General features: G+C 33.4%; 7 non-coding genes across 7 annotated transcripts; all 7 read left to right on the top strand.

Moving 5' to 3' along the window:
- The first annotated feature begins 201 nt into the window (after window positions 1-201).
- Window positions 202-402, top strand: LOC125035483. The gene has a single exon (XR_007115773.1). It is a non-coding gene; the product is annotated as a small nucleolar RNA U3 (small nucleolar RNA).
- Window positions 403-1,732: 1,330 nt separating this feature from the next.
- LOC125035489 lies at window positions 1,733-1,933 on the top strand. Its single transcript, XR_007115778.1, has one exon. It is a non-coding gene; the product is annotated as a small nucleolar RNA U3 (small nucleolar RNA).
- Window positions 1,934-6,535: 4,602 nt separating this feature from the next.
- LOC125035548 lies at window positions 6,536-6,736 on the top strand. Its single transcript, XR_007115833.1, has one exon. It is a non-coding gene; the product is annotated as a small nucleolar RNA U3 (small nucleolar RNA).
- Window positions 6,737-8,334: 1,598 nt separating this feature from the next.
- Window positions 8,335-8,535, top strand: LOC125035482. The gene has a single exon (XR_007115772.1). It is a non-coding gene; the product is annotated as a small nucleolar RNA U3 (small nucleolar RNA).
- A 2,760-nt stretch (window positions 8,536-11,295) lies between these two features.
- LOC125035546 lies at window positions 11,296-11,496 on the top strand. The gene has a single exon (XR_007115831.1). It is a non-coding gene; the product is annotated as a small nucleolar RNA U3 (small nucleolar RNA).
- Window positions 11,497-12,806: 1,310 nt separating this feature from the next.
- Window positions 12,807-13,007, top strand: LOC125035485. Its single transcript, XR_007115775.1, has one exon. It is a non-coding gene; the product is annotated as a small nucleolar RNA U3 (small nucleolar RNA).
- A 3,205-nt stretch (window positions 13,008-16,212) lies between these two features.
- On the top strand, window positions 16,213-16,413 carry LOC125035484. Its single transcript, XR_007115774.1, has one exon. It is a non-coding gene; the product is annotated as a small nucleolar RNA U3 (small nucleolar RNA).
- Window positions 16,414-18,251: the final 1,838 nt, after the last annotated feature.

The following is an 18,251-nucleotide window of genomic DNA, read 5'->3' on the forward strand; positions in this document are numbered from 1 at the left end:
TATATATTGTGTTGTATTTATATATATATGTATGCATATATGTATATGTACATTTATGAACACATAGATACATATATGTATAGAAATACATATGGTTGTATATATATGGCTATTTATATGTACATATATTTAAAATTTACATATACCTACACGTAGTCTTCAGTAAAACTCTATTGGAACGACAAACCTTAGGCTATCATTAAGATCATACTTTATAGGATCAATTCTATAGTGAGATTGCCGGGTTTCTCGCCGAGATTCTCGGAATATATTCAACCACGATGAGGACTCATAGTGTGAGCCTCTGAGCGGGAAGCGGTTCTTACGTATTTTGTAAGAGCATTGATGACCGTTCTGGCTCGGTCTACCGTGTCCAGATGAGGTTCACGCAGACTGAGTGGTTGAATATTAATCCACTAGAATTGTTACTTTTGAAATCTCCATCACAGGAGAGACAAAATATGGTAAAATTAAGCGGGAGCCACCTTGCCTGTTCATACTGTTCGAAGATTTCAGGAAGAAAAAAAAATCATTGCTGAAACCTGTCCAGTTATAGGGAAAACAATATGCGCTATATATGTATACTTATATATTTACAGCGACGATATTAGATAGCAAGGAAAGTTACTGGGTTAACATCGAAAAATAAAAGCCAATAAGCCAGTATTACGAAATCATGCCCTTACTAGGTAGTTCCTCTTTCGCCCATCCATGTCCGTGTGCACAACATTATTATGTATAATGTGTATATATAACATTGGTAATGAATGTGTATATATACACATATACATCTGTAAACATACTACATATACATACATTTGTATATATATATAAATGAGTATACATTATATATACATGTATATATGTACACATACATGTATATATGTATATATCATGTTTATATATACATATATATGTATATTTTGTGTGTATGTATATATTTATGTATATAAAGGATATTTGTGCCATCACCGATGCGGTGTTTGGCGAACTACTTGGCACCATTTTGACATGTAGTTTACTGGGTCTTTATACTGGAGTGGTTATATGTATATATATATATATATATTTATATATATTTATACTTATATATATGCATGAATATTCTGTGTGTATATATAAATATATGGGTATATGTATGCAAATATATGTATGTATGTATGTATGCATACATAGGTATGTATATGTGTATATTGTGTATGCATATATATGTATGCAAATACATATATAAGATTGATTAGATTGCATGTATGTATACAAATATATAAATATATTTATGAATATATATATGTATTTACATACTATATACAAATGTTCATATATGTATAGATATATATATGTATTTACATACTATATACAAATGTTCATATATGTATAGATATATACATGTGTGCTTATTTGTGTATATATATAAAATACACATACATATACATATATATGTGTATATATATTGTGCATATATTGCACACATGTATATATACACATGAATATATATACATGTACATATATAAATATATATATATAAATATGTGTTTATATTTATATGTACGAACACACCCACACATATATGGTTACGTATATGTATGGAAATACGTATGTATGTATATTTGTATGACTATTTATATATACATATGTATATATATAGATATAAACATTTACATTTACATTTACATTTACCTATACATAGTCATCAGTAAAACTCTGTTGGGACGACAAACCATAGGCTATGGTTAAGATCATACTTTATAGGATCAATTCTATAGTGAGATTGCCGGGTTTCTCGCCGAGATTCTCGGAATATATTCAACCACGATGAGGACTCTTAGTGTGAGCCTCTGAGCGGGAAGCGGTTCTTACGTATTTTGTAAGAGCATTGATGACCGTTCTGGCTCGGTCTACCGTGACCAGATGAGGTTCACGCAGACTGAGTGGTTGAATATTAATCCACTAGAATTGTTACTTTTGAAATCTCCATCACAGGAGAGACAAAATATGATAAAATTAAACGAGATCCACCTCGCCTCTTATCAGGCTAACTCTAGACAACTACCCAATACCAATTCAAAATTCTGCTAGATTTCTTGGTCTACTTTTTGATAGTAGACTTAATTGGAAAGACCACATTGGTCAGTTAAAGAATAAATGTCAAAGAGCACTAAATTTATTAAAGTGCATTCCTGGTAATAAATGGGGAGCTGATGGACAGTCCTTAGAAACCACTAAAAATGAGCTGCTGGGTAATATCATTCGTAAGTTACATGGTGCCAACAAATCAATCAAGCTAATATGGGTACCAGGCCACTCTGGTATCCATGGCAATGAACAGGCTGACAAATTAGCCGGGTCAACTGGTAATCTGGGCACTACCATAGTTCGTACAGATCTCAGGTGTTTTGTGTCTCTTATAAAAGCAAAATTACATCTGTGGCAAAGTGAATAATAAAAAAAAAAAAAAAGCCTTATTATCATTGTCATATTATATTATTGTTCCACCCTTTTGTTCCTACTCAATTTATGCTAATGTTCTGCAAATATTCAGTCACCTTTTTTTTTTTTCGTTCGTATCTTTTGTTCCTCTTTGATTACTGTTTGTTACTGTTCTATTGCCATCACCCGTAACACCATTATTATATTATGTTACGTATTAAGTATTATTTCGTGCTCTTCTTTCGTCCCCTTCCCTCTTTGAAGTCAGACCCAATTGTCACAACATCAAATTCCCCACAGATGTTAACTCGTACACTCTATTCGGTTCCATAGCAAGATATCCATTTTTTTTTTCTTCCACCCATTGCACCTTACCATCATCACCCTCTACCTTTTACTTTCTTAGTGCTTTTTGGTTTTTTTCCCCTTCATCATCCATATTTATCTGCCATGTAATTTCTGTGTTTCTGCCACCTCTACATAAAAACACAGTATAAAACTACAAAAATAAAAACCAACTAAAACATTGAAATTAACAAAAAAAATATTTGGTTCTAGTTCATAGATACAAAATAATAAAATAAAACCAATAAAAAATACTTGTTCTTGTTCTTGTTCAATATAATTATATATATATAAAGTTTTCTAGTTAATAATTTCTGTTCACTCGTTTTGCCAGCATAAAAATCAAAATAAAGAATAAAAAGAATAAAAATTAAATCATAAATACGTTTTCAACACTACCAAACACTTGCCTCCCTCCTCACCTCATGATGATAAGCAGAAGCAAAGAACGACATGCAAGGGATGTCGCCCCCCTTCTATTAATCTACTACTTACACTTTCACCACTTTACCTTCCCTCCTCCCCCCTTCTGTTATTCACCTCTTTATTTATTTATTTATTTATGTGGCAAAGTGAGTGGACCAGCCTCCAACTAACAAACAAAATCAAGCACACTATTGAACTGTGGGACAAATCCCACAGGAAGGGAAAGGAGGGAGGAGGTGGTGATGGCCCGCCTTAGGGTCAACACCTCAAGACTTACCCACCTCACTCCCTACATTGAAAAAAAATAGCCTCCACGATGCCAGCTTTGCAACACCAGCACAATTATAAACCACCTTTTAATAGTATGCCCTAAATATACAAACCAAAGACAACCAATCAAAAATTATTTTAGAATAAAAAATAAAGAATTCATATTATTAAACATACTAGCAGATGATGAAAAAATCATCAGTAAAGTAATCACTTTTTTAAGGGAGACAAAACTTATATAGATTCGTAGAATAAATATGACTCATTGTCTTAATAACCTTGGCCACATGCCGCTGTTGATAGCCAAGAAATCCAACAAAGAAATTAAGAAGTCAATTCACCTGTTTCTTGAGGTGTGTGGGGGGGGGGGGGCAAGGGGGGTAGATAAGCAAAGTGAACAAGAAAGGTTTAAAAGGGTATGGGGGGGGGGGAGGAGACCTTGAAGGGAGGCAAATAGAGCATGGGGTTCCCCCCCTCCCCCCCTTGACATCCCTGGGAAAGACCCTTTTAATGGCATGATTATTTTTTTTGTTCGTTATAATAACGTATATTTGATTTTTATATTTCGCTACATAACATTCTTCTGCTTCCATGATAATGTCTCACTTTTAGACTACTAAACTCCTCGAAGTATACTTTGAAACTTCTTTATTATTGTCTACCATGTCAGTTTAGCCTCCTTATGAGGAGGAGCTGGTAAGATGTCATGCATAAAAAATAATGTTGGTGACAAGACACTTCCTTGTGGGACCCCGTTTGCCTGGACAAAAATGTTCGAAAATGTGACAATGTCAGAAAATAATTTGACAGCAAAAGTTTAAATTTTGTATAAAACAAGGCAAGTTTCCATGTAATCCAAAAGCATAAAAGTTTCTGAGTAGGTCATATCGTCATGTCATGTCGTAGGCTTTTTCTATATCTAAAAATACTGAAATCAAATAATCTTTTTTGGCAGTTGCCTCTTGATTATGACTGTCCAGCTTTACTAGTTGATCGAGAGTTTGGTGTCCCTTTCGGAAGCCGCACTGCTCGTCAACTAGCAAATTTCTGGAATTTAAAAAATGCAATAGCCTACTATTAACAATTCGTTCTATGACCTTGCATAAGCAACTTGTCAACGCAATTGGGCGGTAGATGGCAAATCTGGGATTACCCTCTCCTTTCAATATGGGAATGATGTGGGCGAAGAGCCATGAGTTTGGAAAAGTGTGGCTTTTCCAAATTTCCTTGTACACTTCTAGCAACTTAATCATGTCATCATGATTAAGATGCTTTATCATCTCATATGGAATCTCATCGGGGCCTGGGGATGTTCCTCTACAGGCTTCTAGGGCTCGGACAAGCGCATCCATTGTAAGATCTTTATTGTAATCAAAGTCATCTCCTGTGGCAAAGTGAATAGGTTGCTTCTTTATGGTTTGCGAAGTTCTAGCTTCGCCCGGGCCTTCTAAATATGGCCCGGCCTATGTCAGCTTTTTACGGCTGTCTCATTGAGTTGTCTGACACTCGGTGCTTACCGTGGCGGCGGGATTGCCAGCAGGCGCTCCTGCCGCCATGGTGTAAGCATTTCGCATAGCCTCTTTACCAGCACGGCGGCTGTTGTAGGCGGTCCCTGTCTCAGGAATTGTGTATGGTCACAATTTTCTAAGTAGTGGACTAGTGTGGCGTTCGCCTCGCCGCAGTGCTTGCAGCACCTTTCATCGCGTTCGATTGTTGGGATAATCTGCCATGCACCGTGGTAACCTAAGCGCATTCTGTGAAGAATGACTTCGGTACCTCTGTTGCTTACTTCAGAGAGTGCCAGTGGTTCATAGCCTGTGGCGTCTGAGTACCAGCTGGCCGAGGGGGAGGTTCTCGTTTCCTCTCTGTGAAGCTGCCGTAGGAAGGTACGACCGACCAAGGCACACTTCTCCATAAGTAATTTTCAGCTCGGTTTTATCGTCATGGGACTTGGGGGATACCCATGCCAGCGACGGCTAGTCTGTCAGCAAGCTCGTTCCCTCTGATGCCGATGTGGCTTGGGACCCAGTTGATGATAATTCTTCTACCCTGAGCAAGAATTCTCTGTGCCATTGTGAGAATCGTGGTCAGTAGGTAGATGTCTGTGGGTGGGCTGTGCTGAAGACAGTCAATGGCTGCCCTGGAGTCTGTGTGTATGACCACGTGTCCTTCCCTTAGGGACGCGTGGCCTAGGGCTCCCATGATTGCAACTGCCTCTGCCTGTAGCGAGGAGGCGTTGTCTGTTACCCTCATGGATCGCATGGCGTCCCTTGCTGCAAAGTCGGCGCCTGCAGTGTGGCTCAAGGGATCGACCGATCCATCCGTGTAGTATGTTCTACTACCCGGAGAAGTGATGGCTGCAATGACCCTGTGGGCTTCTGCCTTTAGGCTAGGCATGGGGTATAGGCTCTTTTTCAATAGGTTGCAGCTCAGCCGCTTCCTTTATTGGCAGGAATGCGGGATGGTAGTTTGCTGAGCTGCTTGTATGAGAGAACTGCCTGGCGATTGCATTAGCAATGTCTATGTGAATCCAAATTGTTACCCTCGTCAATGATGTTAATTTTGAAAGATGTTTTTTTCTTATTGATAGTTGACGAAACCTCTGATGTGTATATATATAAGCATATATATGTGTGTGCGTTTACAAATATATAAATATATCTATATGAATACCTACATATATATTTACCTACTATATATGAATGTTTGTATATACACATATATGTGTATATATATATAGATATATATATGTGAATATATATGGATACACATATACATATATGCATATATATATATAAATATATATACACATGCACACATACATGCATTCATATATTCATATATACGCACACACATACATTTATGTATATGTGTGTATTGTATTTATATTTATATGCACGTATACATGTATATATACATATATATGGATACATATATATATGGAAAAACTTGTATGTATATGTATGGCTATTTATATGTACATATGTATATTATATAAACATTTACATGTATCTATACATAGTCATCAGTAAAACTAAGTTGGGACAACATATCTTAGACAATGGTTAAGATCATACTTTATAGGATCAATTCTATAGTGAGATTGCCGGGTTTCTCGCCGAGATTCTCGGAATATATTCAACCACGATGAGGACTCTTAGTGTGAGCCTCTGAGCGGGAAGCGGTTCTTACGTATTTTGTAAGAGCATTGATGACCGTTCTGACTCGGTCTACCGTGTCCAGATGAGGTTCACGCAGACTGAGTGGTTGAATATTAATCCCCTAGAATTGTTACTTTTGAAATCTCCATCACAGGAGAGACAAAATATGGTAAAATTAAGCGGGTACCACCTTGCCGGAGTTACCTGTCCAGTTATATAAAACAAAATAAAAAAATAAAAATTAGAAGTATACATTATACATGTATATTCATATATTTACAGCGACGATGTTAATTAGCAAGGAAAGTTACCGGTTTACCGTCGATAAATAAAAACCAATAATCCAGTATTACGAAATAACTCATCATAACTGCATCATTATACTGGTGTGGCTATATGTATATATATGCATATATATTTGTATATATTCATATATTCATATTTGTTTATATGCAGATTATATATGTGTATATATATGTGTGTGTGTGCACTAATATTTTGTGTAAATATGAGTATATTTATATATTTATATGTGTATGAATATAAATATTTGTATGTATCTATACATGCATAGTTATGTGTATATATGTGTATAATGGAAGTATTTGTATGTATGTATACATACATAGTTAAGTGTATATATATGTTTATATGTATATGTATATGTATGGAAATATATACATAAGCATATATATATATATATGTATATGTATATGTATGTTATAACATTTAATAATAAATATGTATATATATACATATATTGTCATATATGTATACATCTGTAAACAGACTACATATATTCATACATTTGTAAACATTATGATATATGTATAAACATTAAATGTACACACATGTATATATGTATACATATACATGTACATATATATGCTTATTGATTTTTATATATGTTTATATGTGCATATGTATGTCTATTTTGTATTTATGTATATATGTATTTATATAAAGTATGTGCCATCGCCGATGCGGTGTTTGACGAACTACTTGGCACCATTTTGACATCATGTAGTTGACTGGGTCATTTTACTGGTGTGGCTATATGTATATATATGCATATATATTTGTATATATTCATATATTCATATTTGTTTATATGCAGATTATATATGTGCATATATATGTGTGTGTGTGCACGAATATTTTGTGTAAATATGAGTATATTTATATATTTATATGTGTATGAATATAAATATTTGTATGTATCTATACATGCATAGTTATGTGTATATATGTGTATAATGGAAGTATTTGTATGTATGTATACATACATAGTTAAGTGTATATATATGTTTATATGTATATGTATATGTATGGAAATATATACATAAGCATATATATGTATATATATCATTACATGCACATGTATTTACATACTATACATAAATGTTCATATATGTAAATATATATATATATACACTTAAATGTGTGAAGTTATATATATATATATATATATGGTCATATGTATATGCTTATATATGTATATATATTGTGTGTATTTATATGCATACATGTATAGATATTTAGACGAACACACCCACACACATATATATTTGAAAATATATATGTATGTATTTTTGTATGGTTATTTATTTATATACATATAATATGTATTATATAAACATTCATATTTACCTATATATAGTCATCAGTGAAACTCTGTTGGGACGACAAACCATAGGCTAAGGTTAAGATCATACTTTATAGGATCAATTCTATAGTGAGATTGCCGGGTTTCTCGCCGAGATTCTCGGAATATATTCAACCACGATGAGGACTCTTAGTGTGAGCCTCTGAGCGGGAAGCGGTTCTTACGTATTTTGTAAGAGCATTGATGACCGTTCTGACTCGGTCTACCGTGTCCAGATGAGGTTCACGCAGACTGAGTGGTTGAATATTACTCCACTAGAATTGTTACTTTTGAAATCTCCATAATAGGAGAGACAAAATATGATCAAATTAAACGAGATCCACCTCGCCTCTCATACTGTTTTATGATTTCAAGAAAAAGAATCATTGCTGAAACTAAAAAAAGTTGATATCGGCAGTAAATTTTATCAGTCCAGTTATATTTAAAAGATAAATAGAAATTTTCATACGTACACACACACATATATATATATGTATACATATATGTTATATATATACCTACCTTGCTCCCCCCCCCCCCCCCACACACACACAAGAAACAGGTGAATTGACACTTTATATCATCTCATATCGAATCTCATCGGGGCCTGGGGATGTTCCTCTACAGGCTTCTAGGGCTCGGACAAGCTCATCTGTAAGATCTTTATTGTAATCAAAGTCATCTGTGGCAAAGTGAATAGGTTGCAGCTCAGCCGCTTCCTTTATTGGCATTATGCGGGATGGTAGTTTGCTGAGCTGCTTGTATGAGAGAACTGCCTGGCGAGTGCATTAGCAATGTCTAGGTGAATCCAAATTGTTACCCTCGTCAATGATGTTAATTTTGAAAGATGCTTTTTTCTTATTGATAGCGGACGAAACCTCTGATGTTTTTGTATTTCTGTTAATTGTGGAGAGAAAGCTCCGCCAGAAGTCTCTTTTTGCCTGTCTTATTACTCTACGAGCCCTAGCTCTTGCTTGTTTGTAATTGCAAAAGTTCTGATTTGTGATGTTATTTTTGAAAAGCCTGTAGGCCTTATTGCGTAGGCACAGCGCCCTGCGGCAATCTGGTGTCCACCATGGAACTCTATGCTCAACGCTATCTGTCGAAGTTTTAGGAATGGATAGCAATGCTGCTTCTATAATCGAATTCTGAATATTGTTTACTTTATTATCAATGGTTTCTCCAACAAGTTCGAGCTTGACGCTTCTTGTGAAGGCGACCCAGTCTGCTCTTTTTACGTTAAATTTAGGCACTGAAGGTGCTCTCACTATGTCGCATGAATATTCAATCAAAATAGGAAGATGATCGCTTCCCAACTAGTCGTCAATGATGTGCCACAGGCACTTCACTGCTACTGATGAAGAGACCAGTGATATGTCTATAAAGCTCAAATTACCGGTATTATCGTTCACCCACGTGGGACTACCATCGTTCAGAAGGACTAAATCAGACTCATTAATCAGCTTAACTACTTGCTCACCTCTACCATCCAACCGCAGGGAACCCCTTAACGTATGATAAGCATTAAAATCACCTAAAATTACTTTATTTTGTGGCAGACGTTCCTGAAGAGCAAAGAGCTCATCATAGATTGTCACTTTATCAGGTGGACAATAAACTGAACATATAGCCAGATACGTGCCATTAATTTTTACTTTGCATGCTACAAACTCCAAAGTAGAATCAACATTCACTTCTGTAAAAGGGAGGTTTTAGTGGATGTACATGGCGAGTCCGCCTCCACCCCTACCCTCACGATCCTTCCGACATAAATGATAGTTCCTCAGCGAAACGACCTCGTCAGAGACGAGGTGTGTTAAATGCCTTTCTTGGAGAACCATAATATCGGGAGCATAGGATGAGGCTAATAATTTAGGGTCATTTACTTTAGATCTAAAACTTCGACAGTTCCATTGTATCAAGACGAAGTCCTCACAGGAGTAGCCCGGACGGGGAGGTGCGCTCCGTGAATTGACACCCCTGGTTCCTCCTCTTATACCCTTTCACACACACACACACATATGTAATTTGTTTATGTATATTGATATGTATATTTATGTATGTAACATGTATAGTTTATGTGATTTCCATTTATTATATACATGTTTTATAAAATGTATGTGATACATATGATAAAGAATATGTTTATATATTTTTTATATGTACATATAGTCTTTATCATATATAAACGTACACATCTGCAAACATACCATGTGTATATATATGCATACATTTCTAAATATATTAATATGTATATATATATGAAAATTTATTTATATATTCATATGAATATGTATATTTATATGTATATATATATGCTTTGTGTATATACATATATTTATGTATAAAAAACATATTTGCCATCACCGATGCAGTGTTTGACGAACTACTTAGCACTATGTTGACATGTAATTGGCTGGGTTTTTATACTGGGGTGGCTATATGCATATATCCATATATATGTATTAATATACATATATGCATGAGTATTTGTGCATATGTATATGTATGCATATAAATGTGTGTGTGTATGGTATATGTGTGTATGCATATGTGTATTAATATATATATGCAAATATATATAAGTATATATATTTGTGTGTGCGTATACAAATATATAAATATATCTATATGAATACCTACATATATATTGACCTACTATATATGAATGTTTGTATATACACATATGTGTATATATATATATGTGAATATATATGGATACACGTATATATGCATATATATACATACACACATACATGCATTCATATATGCATATACATGTGTATATACGCACACACATATATATATATGTATGTGTGTATTGTATTTATATTTATATGCACCAATACATGTATATATACATATATATGAACACATGTGGATACATATATGTATGGAAAAACATGTATGTATATGTATGGCTATTTATATGTACATATGTATATTATATAAACATTTACATGTATCTATACATAGTCATCAGTAAAACTAAGTTGGGACAACATGTCTTAGACAATGGTTAAGATCATACTTTATAGGATCAATTCTATAGTGAGATTGCCGGGTTTCTCGCCGAGATTCTCGGAATATATTCAACCACGATGAGGACTCTTAGTGTGAGCCTCTGAGCGGGAAGCGGTTCATACGTATTTTGTAAGAGCATTGATGACCGTTCTGACTCGGTCTACCGTGTCCAGATGAGGCTCACGCAGACTGAGTGGTTGAATATTAATCCACTAGAATTGTTACTTTTGAAATCTCCATCACAGGAGAGACAAAATATGGTAAAATTAAGCGGGTACCACCTTGCCGGAGTTACCTGTCCAGTTATATAAAACAAAATAAGAAAATAAAAATTAAAAGTATACATTATACATGTATATTCATATATTTGCAGCGACGATATTAAATAGCAAGGAAAGTTACCGGTTTACCGTCGAAAAATAAAAGCCAATAATCCAGTATTACGAAACTTTTGGACCCATCCATGAAATGCATCATTATACATATATGTATATGTATATTATAACATTTAATAATGAATATGTATATATACATATATTGTCATATATGTATACATCTGTAAACAGACTACATATTCATACATTTGTAAACATTATAATATATGTATAAACATTAAATGTACACACATGTATATATGTATACATGTACATATATATGCTTATTGATTTTTATATATTGTTTATATGTGCATATGTATGTCTATTTTGTATTTATGTATATATGTATTTATATAAAGTATGTGCCATCGCCGATGCGGTGTTTGACGAACTACTTGGCACCATTTTGACATCATGTAGTTGACTGGGTCATTTTACTGGTGTGGCTATATGTATATATATGCATATATATTTGTATATATTCATATATTCATATTTGTTTATATGCAGATTATATATATATATATATATATATATATATGTGTGTGTGTGTGTGTGCACGAATATTTTGTGTAAATATGAATATATTTATATATTTATATGTGTATGAATATAAATATTTGTATGTATGTATACATGCATAGTTATGTGTATATGTGTGTATGAATATAAGTATATGTATGTATGTATACATACATTGTTAAGTTTGTATATATATGTTTATATGTAAATGTATATGTATCGAAATATATACATAAGCATATATATGTATATATATATCATTACATGCACATGTATTTACATACTATACATAAATGTTAATAAATGTAAATATGTATATACTTATATGTGTGAAGTTATATATATATGGGCATATGTATATGCTTATATATGTATATATATTGTGTGTATTTATATGTATATGTGTGTATTGTATTTATATTTATATGCACGCATAAATGTATAGATACATATATATGAACACATGTGGATACATATATGTATGGAAAAACATGTATGTATATGTATGGCTATTTATATGTACATATGTATATTATATAAACATTTACATGTATCTATACATAGTCATCAGTAAAACTAAGTTGGGACAACATATGTTAGACAATGGTTAAGATCATACTTTATAGGATCAATTCTATAGTGAGATTGCCGGGTTTCTCGCCGAGATTCTCGGAATATATTCAACCACGATGAGGACTTTGAGTGTGAGCCTCTGAGCGGGAAGCGGTTCTTACGTATTTTGTAAGAGCATTGATGACCGTTCTGGCTTGGTCTACCGTGTCCAGATGAGGTTCACGCAGACTGAGTGGTTGAATATTAATCCACTCGAATTGTTACTTTTGAAATCTCCATCACAGGAGAGACAAAATATGGTAAAATTAAGCGGGTACCACCTTGCCGGAGTTACCTGTCTAGCTATATAAAACAAAATAAAAAAAATAAGAATAAAAAGTATACATTATACATGTATATTTATATATTTACAGCGACGATATTAATTAGCAAGGAAAGTTACCTGGTTACCGTCGAAAAATAAAAGCCAATAATCCAGTATTACGAAATAACTCTTGCACCCATCCATGAAATGCATCATTATATATATATATATATATGTATATGTATGTTATAACATTTAATGATGAATATGTATATATACATATTTCGGTCTACCGTGTCCAGATGAGTCTCACGCAGACTGAGTGGTTGAATAAGAATCCACTAGAATTGTCACTTTTGAAATCTCCATAATAGGAGAGTCAAAATATGATCAAATTAAACGAGATCCACCTCGCCTCTCATACTGTTTTATGATTTCAAGAAAAAGAATCATTGCTGAAACTAAAAAAGTTGATATCGGCAGTAAATGTTATCAGTCCAGTTATATTTAAAAGATAAAAAGAAATTTTCATACGTATACATATATATGTATACATATATGTTATATATATACCTACCTTGCTCACCCCCCCCCCCCCCACACACACACACAAGAAACAGGTGAATTGACACTTTATATCATCTCATATCGAATCTCATCGGGGCCTGGGGATGTTCCTCTACAGGCTTCTAGGGCTCGGACAAGCTCATCCATTGTAAGATCTTTATTGTAATCAAAGTCATCTGTGGCAAAGTGAATAGGTTGCAGCTCAGCCGCTTCCTTTATTGGCAGGAATGCGGGATGGTAGTTTGCTGAGCTGTTTGTATGAGAGAACTGCCTGGCGAGTGCATTAGCAATGTTTTTTAGGTGAATCCAAATTGTTACCCTCGTCAATGATGTTAATTTTGAAAGATGCTTTTTTCTTATTGATAGTGGACGAAACCTCTGATGCTTTTGTATTTCTGTTAATTGTAGAGAGAAAGCTCCGCCAGGAGTCTCTTTTTACCTGTCTTATTACTCTACGAGCCCTAGCTCTTGCTTGTTTGTAATTGCAAAAGTTCTCATTTGTGATGTTATTTTTGAAAAGCCTGTAGGCCTTATTGCGTCGGCACAGCGCCCTGCGGCAATCTGGTGTCCACCATGCAACTCTATGCTCAACGCTATCTGTCGAAGTTTTAGGAATGGATAACAATGCTGCTTCTATAATCGAATTCTGAATATTGTTTACTTTATTATCAATGGTTTCACCAACAAGTTCGAGCTTGACGCTCCTTGTGAAGGCGATCCAGTCAGCTCTTTTTACGTTAAATTTAGGCATTGAAGGCGTTCTCACCATGTCGCATGAATATTCAATCAAAATAGTAAGATGATCGCTTCCAAACGAGTCGTCAATGGTGTGCCACAGGCACTTGGCTGCTATTGATGAAGAGACCAGTGATATGTCTATAAAGCTCAAATTACCGGTATTATCGTCCACCCGCGTGGGACTACCATCGTTCAGAAGGGCTAAATCAGACTCATTAATCAGCTTAACTACTTGCTCACCTCTACCATCCAACCGCAGGGAACCCTATAACGTATGATGAGCATTAAAATCACCTAAAATTACTTTATTTTGTGGCAGACGTTCCTGAAGAGCAAAGAGCACATCATAGATTGTCACTTTATCAGGTGGACAATAAACTGAACATATAGCCAGATACGTGCCATTAATTTTTACTTTGCATGATACAAACTCCAAAGTAGAATCAATATTCACTTCTGTAAAAGGGAGGTTTTGGTGGATGTACATGGTGACTCCGCCTCCACCCCTACCCTCACGATCCTTCCGACATAAATGATAGTTCCTCAGCGAAACGACCTCGTCAGAGACGAGGTGTGTTAAATGCCTTTCTTGGAGAACCATAATATCGGGAGCATAGGATGAGGCTAATAATTTAGGGTCATTTACTTTAGATCTAAGACTTCGACAGTTCCATTGTATCAAGACGAAGTCCTCACAGGAGTAGCCCGGACGGGGAGGTGCGCTCCGTGAATTGACACCCCTGGTTCCTCCTCTTATACCCTTTCACACGCACACACACACACATATGTAATTTGTTTATGTATATTGATATGTATATTTATGTATGTAACATGTATAGTTTATGTGATTTCCATTTATTATATACATGTTTTATAGAATGTATGTGATATATATGATAAAGAATGTTTATATATTTTTTATATGTACATATAGTCTTTATCATATATAAACGTACACATCTGTAAACATACCATGTGTGTATATATATGCATACATTTCTAAAAATATTTAATATGTGTATATATATATGAAAATTTATTTATATATTCATATGAATATGTATATTTTTATGTATATATATATATACTTTGTGTATATGCATACATTTATGTATAAAAAGCATATTTGCCATCACCGATGCGGTGTTTGACGAACTACTTAGCACTATGTTGACATGTAATTGGCTGGGTTTTTATACTGGGGTGGCTATATGTATATATCCATATATATGTATTAATATATATATGCATGAGTATTTGTGCATATGTATATGTATGCATATAAATGTGTGTGTGTGTATGTGTATATATGTGTGTATGCATATGTGTATTAATATTTGTATGCAAATATATATATATAAGTATATATATGTGTGTGCGTATACAAATATATAAATATATCTATATGAATACCTACATATATATTGACCTATTATATATGAATGTTTGTATATACACATATATGTGTGCATATATATATATATATATATATATATGTGAGTATATATTGATACACATATATATGCATATATATATATATATATATATATATACATGCACACATACATGCATTCATATATGCATATACATGTGTATAAACGCATACACATATACATATATGTATATGTGTGTATTGTATTTATATTTATATGCACGCATACATGTATATATACATATATATGAACACATGTGGATACACATATGTATGGAAAAACATGTATGTATATGTATGGCTATTTATATGTACATATGTATATTATATAAACATTTACATGTATCTATACATAGTCATCAGTAAAACTAAGTTGGGACGACAAACCATAGGCTAAGGTTAAGATCATACTTTATAGGATCAATTCTATAGTGAGATTGCCGGGTTTCTCGCCGAGATTCTCGGAATATATTCAACCACGATGAGGACTCTTAGTGTGAGCCTCTGAGCGGGAAGCGGTTCTTACGTATTTTGTAAGAGCATTGATGACCGTTCTGGCTCGGTCTACCGTGTCCAGATGAGGTTCACGCAGACTGAGTGGTTGAATATTAATCCACTCGAATTGTTACTTTTGAAATCTCCATAATAGGAGAGACAAAATATGATAAAATTTAACGAGATCCACCTTGCCTCTTATACTGTTTTAAGATTTCAAGAAAAAGAATCATTGCTGAAACTAAAAAAGTTGATATCGGCAGTAAATGTTATCAGTCCAGTTATATTTAAAAGATAAATATAAATTTTCATACGTATACATATATATATATGTATACATATATATGTTATATATACACCTACCTTGCTCACCCCCCCCCCCCCCCACACACACACAAGAAACAGGTGAATTGACACCCCTGGTTCCTCTTATATGTATATATATGTTTATGTATATTGATATGTATTTTTATTAGGGGAAGTCACCGGCGTGGCACAAGTGTCTGCGCGCCGAACCGCGGTTGCTTAGGAAGGGCATCCAATCAGGCAAGGGTGAAACTGCCATATAACCTCTCAATAGTTACTTGAGAGAGGCCTATGTCCTGCAGTGGAATGAATGGCTGTAAAAAACAAACAAGAGTATAGTTTATGTGATTTCCATTTATATACATGTTATATTATATATGTTTATTGTATGTTGCATATTTCATATTTGCAAATTTAATACAATATATGTGATATATATGATATATGATTATATATATATTTTATATATATACATATATTTATCATATAAATATTTATATATCTGTAAACATACCATATATATGTATATGCATACATTTCTAAACATATATGTATACATTTATATGCATATATATATGTATGTATATTTATGAAAATTTATATTTATAAATTCATATGTTTATATATAGGCACATATTTATAGGTATGTTTTGTGTGTATGCATATATTTATATATATAAAGCATATTTGCCATCACCGATGCGGTGTTTGACGAACTAACACCGGGAGCCACCTTGCCTGTTCATACTGTTTGAAGCTTTCAGGAAAAAAAAGAATCATTGCTAAAATCTATCCAGTTATGTAAAAAAAAAAAAAAAAATATATATATATATACATTATATATGTATACTTATATATTTACAGCGACGATATTAGATAGCAAGGAAAGTTACCCGGTTAACGTCGAAATATAATCATGCCCTTGCTAGGTAGTTCCTCTTTCGCCCATCCATGTCTGTGTGTGCTTTACATTATTATGTATAATGTGTTTATATAACATAGATAACATATATAACATATATGCTTTGTCCTACATATACGAGGAATGTATACATTTGTAAACATACTACATATACATACATTTGTCATCATTTGTAAATATATAAATGAGTATACATTATATATACACACACATGTATATATGTACATATATACATGTATATATGTATATATATATTCATGTTTATATATACATATATATGTATATTTTGTGTGTATGTATATATTGATGTATATAAAGTATATTTGTGCCATCACCGATGCGGTGTTTGACGAAGTACTTGGCACCATGTTGACATCATGTAGTTTACTGGGTCTTTATACTGGGGTGGCTTTATGTATATATATGCATACATATTTATATATATTCATATGTACTTATATGCAGATGTGTATATATATGCATGAATATTCTGTGTATATATAAATATATGTGTATATGTATGCAAATATATATGTGTATGTATGTATGGATACATAGGTATGTATATGTGTATATAGTGTATACATATATATGTGTGAAAATATATAGATTAGATTGATTAGATTGTACGTGTATATACAAATATATAAATATCTATATGAATATATATATATGTATTTACATACTATATACAAATGTTCATATTTGTATAAATAT

This window comes from Penaeus chinensis, chromosome 19 (assembly GCF_019202785.1).
Source record: "Penaeus chinensis breed Huanghai No. 1 chromosome 19, ASM1920278v2, whole genome shotgun sequence".
Lineage (NCBI taxonomy): Eukaryota > Metazoa > Arthropoda > Malacostraca > Decapoda > Penaeidae > Penaeus > Penaeus chinensis.